The sequence below is a fragment of the Argiope bruennichi genome, chromosome 10, assembly GCF_947563725.1.
Source record: "Argiope bruennichi chromosome 10, qqArgBrue1.1, whole genome shotgun sequence".
Taxonomy (NCBI): domain Eukaryota; kingdom Metazoa; phylum Arthropoda; class Arachnida; order Araneae; family Araneidae; genus Argiope; species Argiope bruennichi.
This window is the reverse complement of record NC_079160.1, coordinates 108,664,450-108,677,074: the sequence shown is the minus strand read 5'-3', so window position 1 is coordinate 108,677,074 and position 12,625 is coordinate 108,664,450.

Here is a 12,625-nt window from a genome sequence, read left to right as displayed (position 1 = left end):
TTTAATTGCCCCATTTCAAGTTTAAATTGATACCTTATGCACAAGAGTAAGCGGGAAAAACTTGTTCTAGACCTGATCTTATTACAGATGTAGGTTGAAGTTCTCGGCATCATAATCTGGAAACGGATGAATTTAAGCAAGTTAAGCCTTGTCTTACATTTAATCATATGAGCTTTAGTGCATTTGTTATCTAATATTTTTTGATCTAGGATGCATCCCAGGTTTTTATCATTTTTAGCAAATATTAAATGGCTAGTTCTTCAAGCTGCTCTGTTGGATTGTAGTGATAAAGATCTTAGTTGTAAAAAATCCAGTGTGAATATCCCCACCCTCAAAATCTCCTAGATGAATGCTTTCAAGTTCATTGCTAAGATGGGCGGAGAGGAAGAGGGAGATTGGCAATAGAAATTCGTTGAGTTTCTCAGCGGAGTGGATAGAGGGAATTTTTGAGTCTTTGTGAAAGATGCACTAGAAGTTTCAAAAGCTTGTTTCCTTAAAAGATGCATGAATGGATATGCCAACAATGTGCTTATGCCACTAATTTAAGTTTGCTTCCTCTAAAGTGACTTGATTGGTTCTAGTTTTGTCGATTAACACTGTATCCTGAACTTTTCAAACATTTTACAGCCATCTGAATTTATATTTGTAGAATTTTGTATTTACTAATATTTTCTCTTCTCTACATATTAATTTTCAGACACTCATTTGACAACGAAATCAGAAGGATGGGCGTTGTTTTTTCATGCATTTTTTTAAACGAATGGCATGGAATTTGTTAAAAGAATTTTATGTATTTGCTTAGTTGTTGAATAAGTGGTTTTATTTTTTTCAATATCATTTTGTATTTTTATGTGGGAAGTGTTGATTTTATAGACTTCAAATCTGAAACTAAATCTGTTTTGCTTTCTTCAGTTAATATTTTAAAGAATCTTCTAAACATTTATTTACTGATAAAACTGAAGATGTGATATTTATCGTTTGAAGTAATCAACATTGAAATGATGGCGAAAATTGTCCTCTATGTATAAAGTGAAAAATAATGAACAGAATTAAAGAAGTATCAACAAAATGATTGAATATTTTGTTGGAAGAAATTGGTTTGAAATCATTGACTTCAGATTTGCAATTGATTTGTGAATCGGTTATTAAAGCTCTGAAAATTTAAATATTGGTTCTCACAAAATAAAACTGAATGTTGTGTATTAAGAATCGATCGACTAAATTGAAGTTTTTTTGTAACATAATTTGCAATCTTGCTTTTAATTTTTGTTTAAAATTTAATGATCTATTGTTTTCTTAATTTTTCACTGTCATCATTTATATAATTTTATTCAATGTATTTATAACTTTTAAATGAAATTAAAGTTATTTTTTTTATTCACAATTATTTTATGTATAAAATGTATATTTCTATGCTCTAACTTTCAAAATCGAAAATAATGCCTGAATTGTTTCCAATATTTAATTCTTATTATAAATCTTATATTTCTTAAATTGAGATTTGTGGTGCATTTTTAAAACTTATTTATGAATAAAAATTTGCTTTAAAAAAGTCGTATATTACACTAAACCCTTTCAATTTTTTTAATATATCTTTTTTATTCACATGCAAGCATATATAAGAACGTTAAAAAGAATTTTATTTTTGGTAACTTTTTTTAAGTTTTAAGTCATTAAATAAATTTTTTATAGAGGTTTAGCATTAAAAGTAAAATAATTTATCTAATTTACTGTAAGAATGTTTCCAATATTTTAATTTTTCATAAAATTGTATATCTAAAGATCAATTATAATGCCTTTTTTGTTATTCTACTAGTAAGTTTAAAATGCTGTTTGTCATCTTCAATAACTCATTCACAGCTTAAATATCAGACCTTTAATTTAAATCTATATTCAAAATCATTTTTTAATCTGTACAAATAACTTCCCATTTGTTGCATCCATTTCAAAATATTTTGGACTTGTTTTTAAAGACTTTTAAAAATCTTGTATCTGGTGCATTTTAACTTTAATTTTTTTACAGAATAATTTCTGGTTAAATGAATTAAAGATAAGATAAAAGGAGTTATTTATTTTTTTTTTTTCTCAAAGATTCCTGTTGGCTGAGCGCGCCAGCCAATTGGGAATCTTTCAAAATTTTTATATTTGATCATCATGCCTGATCACCATGGTGATCAAATATGCTTTGTGAGATGTGACGTTTAATTTACGTAGAAAATAGTTTATGAATGAATCGCGTTCGTTTATTTTAGGGAAAAAACAAAACTGTTGAATGGATGCGATGAATGCTAAAACTAGTCTATTAAATACTAAATTCTATTAAGAACTTTACTACTTAATATAACTTTAAAAAACTTTTTAATTCTGAATCGTAAATCTCTTATAATAATATTTATAGAAATATCCACAATTTTACTATAATCTTCCCAAATTACTGAATATTTCACATTGTTTTCTTGTTTCTTAAATTTAATTCCTTGCTTAGAAAATCATACTGTTAAATAAAGTGATATCTTAAATAGGTATTCTGCCTTTTCAATTGTTTAAATAATTTTTATAGAATATGAAAGGAGTAAAATTTCCTTTTTAAATATTTTAATTATTGTATCGAATAATCGTTTCATATTGTATTTATTTTATTTTCGATGTTTTATAAAGTTTAGAAATTGTATTTTTGTGTCTGTATAATAACTTGTAAATAAAATTTATTTTTTGTATTCCAGTCTTTAGTTTTTATTAATTTCTAAGCTTCATAATTTAGATAAAACCTGACGTATTTTTAAATTCCCTAATATAAATATTGATCATGGATAATGTAGGAATGTAGATTTTTATTTAAAGAAAATAGAATAAAATCAGGAATAAAAATTAATTTTAAATGAAAAATTATTTGTAATTTATACTTTATTATTTTATTGATTTGAGCAATATAACAATAGGGTTTATCCTCTTGGGTTAATATATCGATTTCAGAAATTTATTACAAATATTTAAATCTCTTGCCTAAAATATCACCATAAAATTCTAAATTTAATTTGTATATCTTGTCTTCATCTGGTTTAATTGTATCAATTGTTTGAACTAAAAATAAACCGAAATGTGGCTTTAACTTCGATAACTTCACAAAGTATGGCAGCACAAAAATGATTTTTACATCGTAGAATTAAAAAAAAAATGAATTTCAATTAAACCAATTTTTTTTGACGTATAATTTTTCAATTCTTAATTAACTTAAAATTTTTAAACATTATTTTGCGTTTACAATATATTTCATTGTTGAAATGAAATTCAAATCTTATCATTGTTTCTATTAATGTTTTATCTTAGTTTTTTTTTTTTTTTGTGTGTGTGTGTGTGTGTGTGTGTGTGTGTGTGTGTGTGTGTGTGTGTGTGTGTGTGTGTGTGTGTGTGTGTGTTTTGATTAAGATACGAAGATTCGCTTTATTTTTCATTTTGTATTAAAGTACAAGACCAGCTTTTGATGAAAACTTGAGATTTCATTTGTTCATAATTGTTTAAACTTAGAATCGAGCAATTGTGAAAGGTTGTTAAGCAATGCTGTCCTTTCTATCATATAATAGCATATATAATGATGCATAGAAAATTTTAAAAAAATGCAATGATTTTTAAATTTAAAAAAATTAAGTGCTTCGTTCTTATTTAGGTTTGAAATTTAAAAGATATAGTTCAATAAAATATTTGAAATTATTTTATTATTTATGAAATCATTAATATGAAATTATTTTATAACGATTACAGGAAACCAACTGGTCGCCGAAGGCAGCTAGTAGTTAATAAAAGAGAAAGTGAAAATTCTGCTTTAAAATCAATGCCCAATGAGAGCCTTTTTTAAGAAATCGTACTTTTTACTCTTGTAATATTTATTCTATCCCGTTATTAGGATTAACTATCTAAATTGACTTTCTTTGTTATTACTTAACTTTAGTTAAGAAAGAGTTGCATGATTAGAAAATAGACGTGTATCACAAATGATTCATGTTGCAATCAGCTTGTTAACAATGGCAAAAATATACGAGTGAAAGATTTGACGAAGCAATAAAATGTGGTGGAATTTTTTTTGTAATGATGAAAAACATTTTCACATTTTAAGAGTAGTCTTGAAAAAGTTTATTAAATTGGAAAGAAAACTAGTCAAAATGAATTTAGCATTTCACTGAATATAAGAAAGCCAATTTTTAAGATTTAAATTGGTGTAAAGCTCGTTTTAAAGTACGTATCAAAGTCATCGAGGAAAAAAAATATTCGATAATTTTCCAATTAAAAAGATTTGAATTTTCGCCCCTCTAATATTTTACTGTGCACCTTCTAAGGAAAAGGAAGTATGCCAAATTTTGTAGCTATAATTCCAAAGGTTTGACATGTAGAGCATTACATTCTGCATGTTAAGATTCTATATCGTGCATTTTTATATCTATATTAATGAAAGTTGGCAAGTTTTATCTAGACAAGGAGAGTTATGAGATAATACAAAAAGAAAACCTACTCGCAAGCACTCATCTCGATCTTTGTATGGTTGGAATGCGATATAAAAGTTCAAAACTCATACACATTCATAACTTTATATCATGGAGCTCTTTTATTTGATAAAAGTTTGTAATTATTTGCGTGAAGCTTTAGAATATATTAGGTACTTAAGAATTACAATTAGAATACACTAAATTTCATTGTCATTTTTTTAACTCTACGAATCGGGAGCAATAGTTCCACTAGCAAACCTTCGATTAAATTCTGCTTTTATTTCTTCACTTGAATACCTACAACACAAACTTAAATAAAACGGAAAAAAAATTAAATAATTATTTAAAGAATAAAATTTCTTTTAGTTAAAATAACTCCGAGAAATAATAATAAAAAAAGCTTAAATGATATTTTTACAGATAATCTCGATTTACTTGTTGATTTATTTTCTCTTTGCAAAAGCAAACGATTTTCATTTGTTTTTCATCGTAAAACAAGATGGAAAAAAATCGTTTGCTGGAACGTTTCTAGAATTCGCTTGGTTTTTAAAATTAGCCTATAGAGTACACCTTTCATTTGCCTAGCAGAGTTAAATTTATTATTTGGAGAATGGATAAAGGTAAGTGGAATGCGATATTTTTTATGGAATTAAAATAATTTTTGAAAGAAAAATCTTTGTTTTTGCCACTTTTAATTTCTTATTTGTGAAGTGAACAAAATGAAAATATTGTAATCGTCAAAAATTCGAAATTGAAATTTTCACAAATTCGTACATATTATAGATCTGTCCGAGACAGACATAATTTCAGAAAATGCGTTTCTCAATCATTGTTTAAAACATTGAGAAGGACAGATGAAAATTGCCTTGTGGTCTTTACAACATATTGGTAGATTTCTATCAACTTTTGAACGAAATCCATTCATAGTAGGTTTTCTGTGTTAACGCTGCGTGCAAGTGAACGCGATAAATACAATTTAAAAAAGCTAGATAAACAAAATTTCATACTCAGTTTTAAAATTTTAAGTTCAGCTCTATATCAAATTTTAAACCAAATTCATCAAAGATTAACCATCTGTTTGTAAGTACATTTGAATGTAGTTTGTAAATGCGTTAATGTGGAAACACAACAATTTAGATAAGTGAAATTTGTTGTGTAATTTCGTTATTAAAATTATAGTTCAATCAGAGGAGGGAAAAAAAATGCATCAAAAATACATATTCGATTTTCTGTACACTAAGAAGTACAAAAAAGTCTTGTACGCGGGATAGGAATAGTATGATCTAATTAAATTTGTCAGAGATACTTTACAAAGTTTTCGGAGATATCCCTCTTGTTGGATTTTAGATTTGCATTCAAATTTGCAAGCACCGTTTAGCAGTGTAAAAATGCTCCATTAGAAAAAGGTGATAGTGCTATGGAGATCTAATGTTTAAAAGGGTTCGAAAATAAGACAAGAGAGTGCAATCGCAAACCATCATTGCAAAGAATTCAAAACCATTTTCCTGCTGGAAATGGAGTTTGTAGCAGTTGCATTACTCTGTCTTCTCTTTTGGATAATAGATGGCGATGCCTGATTAGGTACTTACATCCCATAGTGCATTGCGATTGTAATGAAAATGAGATGTGATGCTCTGCTGTTAAAATGTGGCGCGTTGATGCTTGTGTGTTTGAAGTGTGATGTTTAAAGAAATGTTCCCGGAAACATACGTCTTCTTGCTTCCATTGCACGGATCATAATGATCTTCATTCCACCACAAAGTTTAAATTGAACTTTAAGCAGTTTAATTCTCTTTCTTGGTAGCTGCATTTTAATAGTCGCATTAAGAAACATCTTACTTAGTCAACATGAAGCTATTTTAAGACGATTAGATTTCAACCATAGGTAACTACGTTAAGAAGTTGATTTTTGGCAAAAATCCGGTTAATTAATTCAGTATTTTTAATATTTTAAATAGTTTTCTTTTTATTAATTTTATTTTTGCATTCATATTTATAAAGTTACACTAAAATGTATTATTATATATCGATTTTTTTAAATTCAATATCAGTAATTTTTAAACAGCTTTCTTCATAAAACTTTTTTTTTTTTTGCTTCCATTCTCGGGAAGTTATATTTTTGTATTATTATATACATTTCAATACTAATTTTGATCTTTAATGCTGTTTTCCCAACTTCCAAATTTTGATAATTCTTTTACGAAGAACCTCTTAAATTAAAATCCATTGCACAATTTTTGTTCAAAGCAAGTATAAAGATTTTTTTTTTTTTTATTAAATACATTTTGTGGTTTCTGAGCGAAGAATAAACAATCTGATAGTTTAAAAAAGATTTTATATTTTGATTTTGCTTTATAATAAGGGAAAAAAATTATAAAACTCCATATTATTTGTCAGGAGATTCCCAGTATTTACTAGCCTGGATAGAGATATACAGTACTGTGCAAATTAATTGGGACAAACACAAAAATTTTCACAAATGTTGTTTAATTAGTATAGGTTAACTTACATGCACGGAATAGCAATCTAGTACAAAATATGTCCTCCTCTAGCTTGAATGAGATCCTGTACACGGTTTGATATGGATTCCACTAAATTAGAACATAAATTTTTGATCTCGTCATCACGAAATCAAATTTTTATAGCATTCTCAATCATTGTTTTCTTTGTTGAGCAGTCCATTTTACTCAAACGTCTCTTTACAATGCTCCATAAATTTTAGATGGGATTTACATCAGGAGAATCACCAGGCCAATCCAAAACCGTTATTTTCTGTTTTTGAAAAAAATTCGTTGTTAGCTGAGAAGTATGGCATGGAGCAAGATATTGTTGAAAGCAACCAACACCACCAGTGAACGTTTGCATCAAAGGCACAATTTTACTTTCTATTATAGAAATGTATTGTTTAGAGTTTATCATCCCTTCAACTGGTACTAAGCTGCCAGGTCCTCCAGAAGTAAAATAACCCCAAAACATCTGTTTCTGAGAGTGCTTAACTGTTTGAATAAGATGTTGTTCCCCACTGTTTCGCCTGATAAATCTTGGTCGAAATCCTTGTACAAGAAAATGCGTTTCATCGCTGAATACAACCTTCTTCCAATCTTGTGCAGTCCAGGATTGATATTTCCTGGCCCAATCCAAACGTTTATTCTTCATTGCAGGTGTTAATAACTGTTTTCCGATTGGTTTTCTTGCAAATCTCCCAGCTTCAATAAGCCTTCGTCGAACGGTCGATGAATCCACGCTCACACCAGTAGCTAATAATTCACTCTGAAGATCTCTACTTATTTTGCAAGGATTAGGGATTGCAATACCGGGATACCGAATACCGGTATTTTGAGCCATTTGTACAATTTTGTAATACCGGTATTCACATGTTTAAATACCGGTTTTTCGGTATTTACTAGAAATATTTAAAATTGTCTCCACTATATGTTCAGGGATCGCGAACATAGCAAAATAGTATACGTTTTTGTTTTTATGTCTCCCTAACGGGCGAAATTAATTAGCTAATTTATGGTTTAATTAATTGCTTAAATCTAAATTAAGAAAACATGGATTGTATATTATGACTGATATTGTATCCATAATGACTGATGGAACAATAGTTATGAAAAAAGTTGGAAAGTTGATTGCTGCAAATCAGCAATTGTGCTATGCTCATGGAATTCAATTAGGAGTAATAGATGTATTATACCAGAAAAATAAAGAACAGAAGAATCCAAATACTGTGGATATAGAAACTTCGGATTCCAACTTTGAAGAGAGTAAGAGTGTGAGTGAAATTGACAATGAAGATAATGACAATGTAGTTGTTGAAGAAGATATTGCTAATGAGGATGAAATATTAACCCATAAAGAATTGCTTCCTTTAATTTATAAAGTTAGAAAAATTATTAAGACATTTAAACGTTTCCCTATAAAAAATAACATATTACTAAAATATATACTAACTGAAAATAAAACAGAATATTTGTTAATATTAGATTCTAAAACACGTTGGAACAGTTTACTCCTAATGATGGAACGATTTTTGAAAGTGAGAAATCCAATGCAAAAAGCAATAATCGACTTAAACCGGCAAATTAATTTTTCAGATAGTGAATTTGACTTAATATCCAGAACTGTATCAGCTTTACTTCCAACAAAACTGGCTGTTGAGGCATTATGTCGCAGAAATTCTAATTTATTAACAGCTAATGCAACAATAAATTTCATATTGCGGTCACTGAAAGAACAGTACGCATCACTATCTGAAGAACTATATATTGCATTGAAAAATCGCACAGAAGAAAGGCATACCGAAATAGAAAATGCCTTACAATATTAACATAATTATAATGCTTTTAAATATGAAAATGAAAAAGTAGAAAAGAGACTAACCAATTCAAATCGGTTCAAGTTTATAGAAAATTTTCTTAAAAGTTTTTACCAACAAACCTATCCACATTCAGAAGAATTCGGTACAATTATCGCAGATTATGATGACATTAATGTCGATTGTGAAAGGAATTGTCTCTTAAACAAAAATTAGAATTAGCGATAAATAAAAAAAAAATTCAACAAACCAAAATACAATACAGAAATCAGCTATATCCAAAACTATCCAAAGAGAAATCGATTTATTTGTTAATGAGGGATTTAGAGGTAAATTCTTGGAAAAAGTATATCGCGCATAGCTAACAGTACTACCAACTAGCGTTGATGCCGAAAGAGTGTTTTCGACAGCTGGTAATTTTTGCACAAAATTACGTTCCTGGCTTTATGACAGTACAATTGATGCATTATGTTTTTTTAAGATCACTTTTCAAAAATTTGTAATAGTACCACAGACGGAATAGTGATATTTACACTTTTTTGTGATTTAAATAAATAAGATGTTCCTTTACTTTTTTTGTGATTCTTTATATACTGTTATAATTTATAGGTTACAAATTATTTTTGTGATATTTACACTCTCTATTAAAACTGGCAAATAAAACAAAAAAACAACTGTGTTTTCTTTCTTTTTCTAAATTTTTCTAATACCGGTATTAAAACCGGTATCCCGGTATTAAGATCTAAAAAATACCGAATACCGGTATTGAAATTTTGGTCCGGTATTGCAATCCCTAGCAAGGATGCATTGTACTATTTCTTACAAGAAATTTGTCTGTTCGAGGTGTGATCTTGCGTTCCCGTCCACATTTACTCTTTCGTTTTGGAGACACTGTCCCAAAATTCTTTTGCTGATTAATAATCCTAGAAACATTAGATTTTCCAACTGCTGCAGCAATATCCATCACAGTCATAGAAGTATGCTGTCTAAGGATAACAATTGTAGTTCTTTTCCTGGGAGTGATATGCATTTTTTAAATACACGTCAGAAGGAGACAATTCACACAAGCGATCACTTCTTACAGCAACTGAAGGAAAAAAATTTCGACACGTCCTGATCAAGTGGTCAAACCGGTTTAGACTAGTCAAGGGCAGTCGCACACTGTAAGAAAATGCAGTCAAAACCAGTTTGAGGCAGAAATTCCCCGAGAAAGGAACAATTTTCTTAAAAAATATGCTTGTCCCGATTAATTTGCACAGTACTGTAGGTTATTTCTTAATTCAGGAACTAGGTAATATATTTCTTAAATTCATCTCTAAAATTTTAGGCGAACAATTTAATAAATTTCTGAATTAGAAGAATTTTACTTTACTTCTTTTTAGCCTTTCTGACCTTGAGTTGATATATTTTTGTTTCATAGCTGTCTTTTTAATCTGCTTTATGCGGAAATTCAAAAACATAAGCATTTTTATATTATTTTGCAAAAATTTATATGTTACCACTTTTTTTATATTTAATGTCATTATCTCTGCTGAACGAATGCTCTCATTCTTTTACACAAATAAATTAACTCTTTGTTTAATTGGAGAGAGAGAGAGAGAGAGCAGGAGAGACAAATGTATTTATGCATTTGGTGAGAAATTTTCAAATTTCGCTTATAAAGCATTCAGGTAAAACTTGAATCTTCACTAACTAAAATTATAATTAAATTTACAATAAAGGTGGGTTTACACTCCACCAGTTATAAGAAGGGGCAGTAAGACAACGCATGCGCAGAAAAGGACTGATTTATGTTTGCCATACTTTCATAAGATAGAAAGATTCCATGTTTGGCTGTAAATTGTCATCTGAATTTTTCTATTTCACCTCGTATCGTATTAAAACGATGGATACTTGCACAAAGAAACATAACAAAAAAAAAATGGCCAACATACCTAAATTTGAAAAGCTACAGAAAAAAAAATGGCAAATAAAAAGACACAAACACACACACAACCTCGCATCAGAAAGGACAAAGAGCAAAAAGTGTCGGAATTAATCTATGATAAGTCATCAGTTTTTTATGCCAAAAAACCTCCGCCAAATTCTACAAACTCATGCGCAGTAAGAAGAAAATACAACACAGCAGCGTGTTGTTGTCCCTTCTTATAACTGGCTTAAATTACTTGCCATCATTCCGAACAGCAATTTTCAGTCTTTCTACGCATACACTGTATACTGGCCATCTTTTAACTGGCGAAGTGTAAACCCATCTTAACAACTTTAGGTGTGCAGATTATTGTCAAAATTATTGTGAGATTAAACATTTAATGATCGAAACTTGTGTATATGGAAGTTTTGTTATTTATTTATCGAAATATATATAAATATATATATATCGAAATATATATATATATGTATATATTTTCAAAAACCATAATTATTTTTCAACTTTTAAATAGAATTGAAGTTCAGTCGGTAGACCAGTTAGTTCAATACCTTCTGGAAGCCACTTGTTTCTCCACAGTCGCCACCATATTGTTCTACAATAATGCTTCAGCTAGCTCAATTCAGCAATGTAATGAAATTCACCAACAGCTTTATAATAAAATTGATGTCAGTAACCCTATTGGGAAGAAGATTCCTTTTAAAATGTAAAGTGAGTTCTTAGGGCCGCGGTGGCCTGGTGGTAAGGTCTCGGGTTTCGGAAAGGGAGGATTTCAGGTTCGATACCTGATTCCGCAGAAGAACCATCGTGTAAGCGGGTCTGGTGCACGTTAAATCCGTCAGGTCCAAACGTCCTCCCCTAGTGTGGTGGGGAAGTTTGGAGAAGGGGTGCCAGCTAAGGTGTTGATCCTCGCCATCTAATCGTGATTGAAAATTGCGAGGTCAGTTCCAAAATTGTCCTAGTGTTGCTTTAAAATGGGACGTTAATATAACTAAACTAAAGTGATTTCTTATGATAGCATATATAATAAATTTATGATAACAATTCCTTTTATTCTTTTTATTTGAATAAGGAATTATTTTGAAGCATGTATATAAAAGTGGAAAACAAAAAGTTAGGAATTTTCAAAGATGTATTTTTAATTTTCTTTTTCAAATGTAAACTATGTGTAAAATATAGACTTTCTCAGTCTCCCAATATTTTTTCACCGGATAAAACTACTTACATTAAAAATAGTAAGTCTTATCGGAATAGAATAGGAAAAAAAGGAATGAAAGCAAAAAAAGTATGGAAGAAAGGAGTTAAATTCACTTTTTAAAAATTAAAAATCGGATTTGTATCTTAAATAAGAATATATATTTGCATGAAAAAACATTTATGCACTTTGTGGTGAATTGCATATAAGCCAGTAACAGCGCTTCTACCCGAACAGCTGTTTTGGTAAAATCGGATCGTTACTGGACTGCTAACCTAAAGGTCCCAGGTTCTATCCTAGTGCGTCCCTCGCCTCTTCATTGGTGACCTCGGACGCAGAACCTTCATACAGCTGTTGTGGCGCCATCTATCCGCAACTAAAGTCGCCAGACTCTTTATTTTTATACAAATAGCCCATATGATAAGGGTTAAGTGCCTTATAATTTGGTGCCAAAATGATACTGCGCGTGTGCTGAAGGGTTAAACTTTCTGTCTGAAGCCTATTTCTTAACTTCTTTAATCTGAATAAATACAATTTTTGGTAGCAGCAGCAAACCCTCCTGAGAATATTTCCAATAATATTTTGCAGTTCCATTAATTAACTGGCGAAGTGCTGCGATGCGACGAATTCAAAGCAACTGTACAAACGTTCAATTCAGTTTAAAATGAATAGAATTATTTGTTTACATTTGTAATAAGTAATTATTA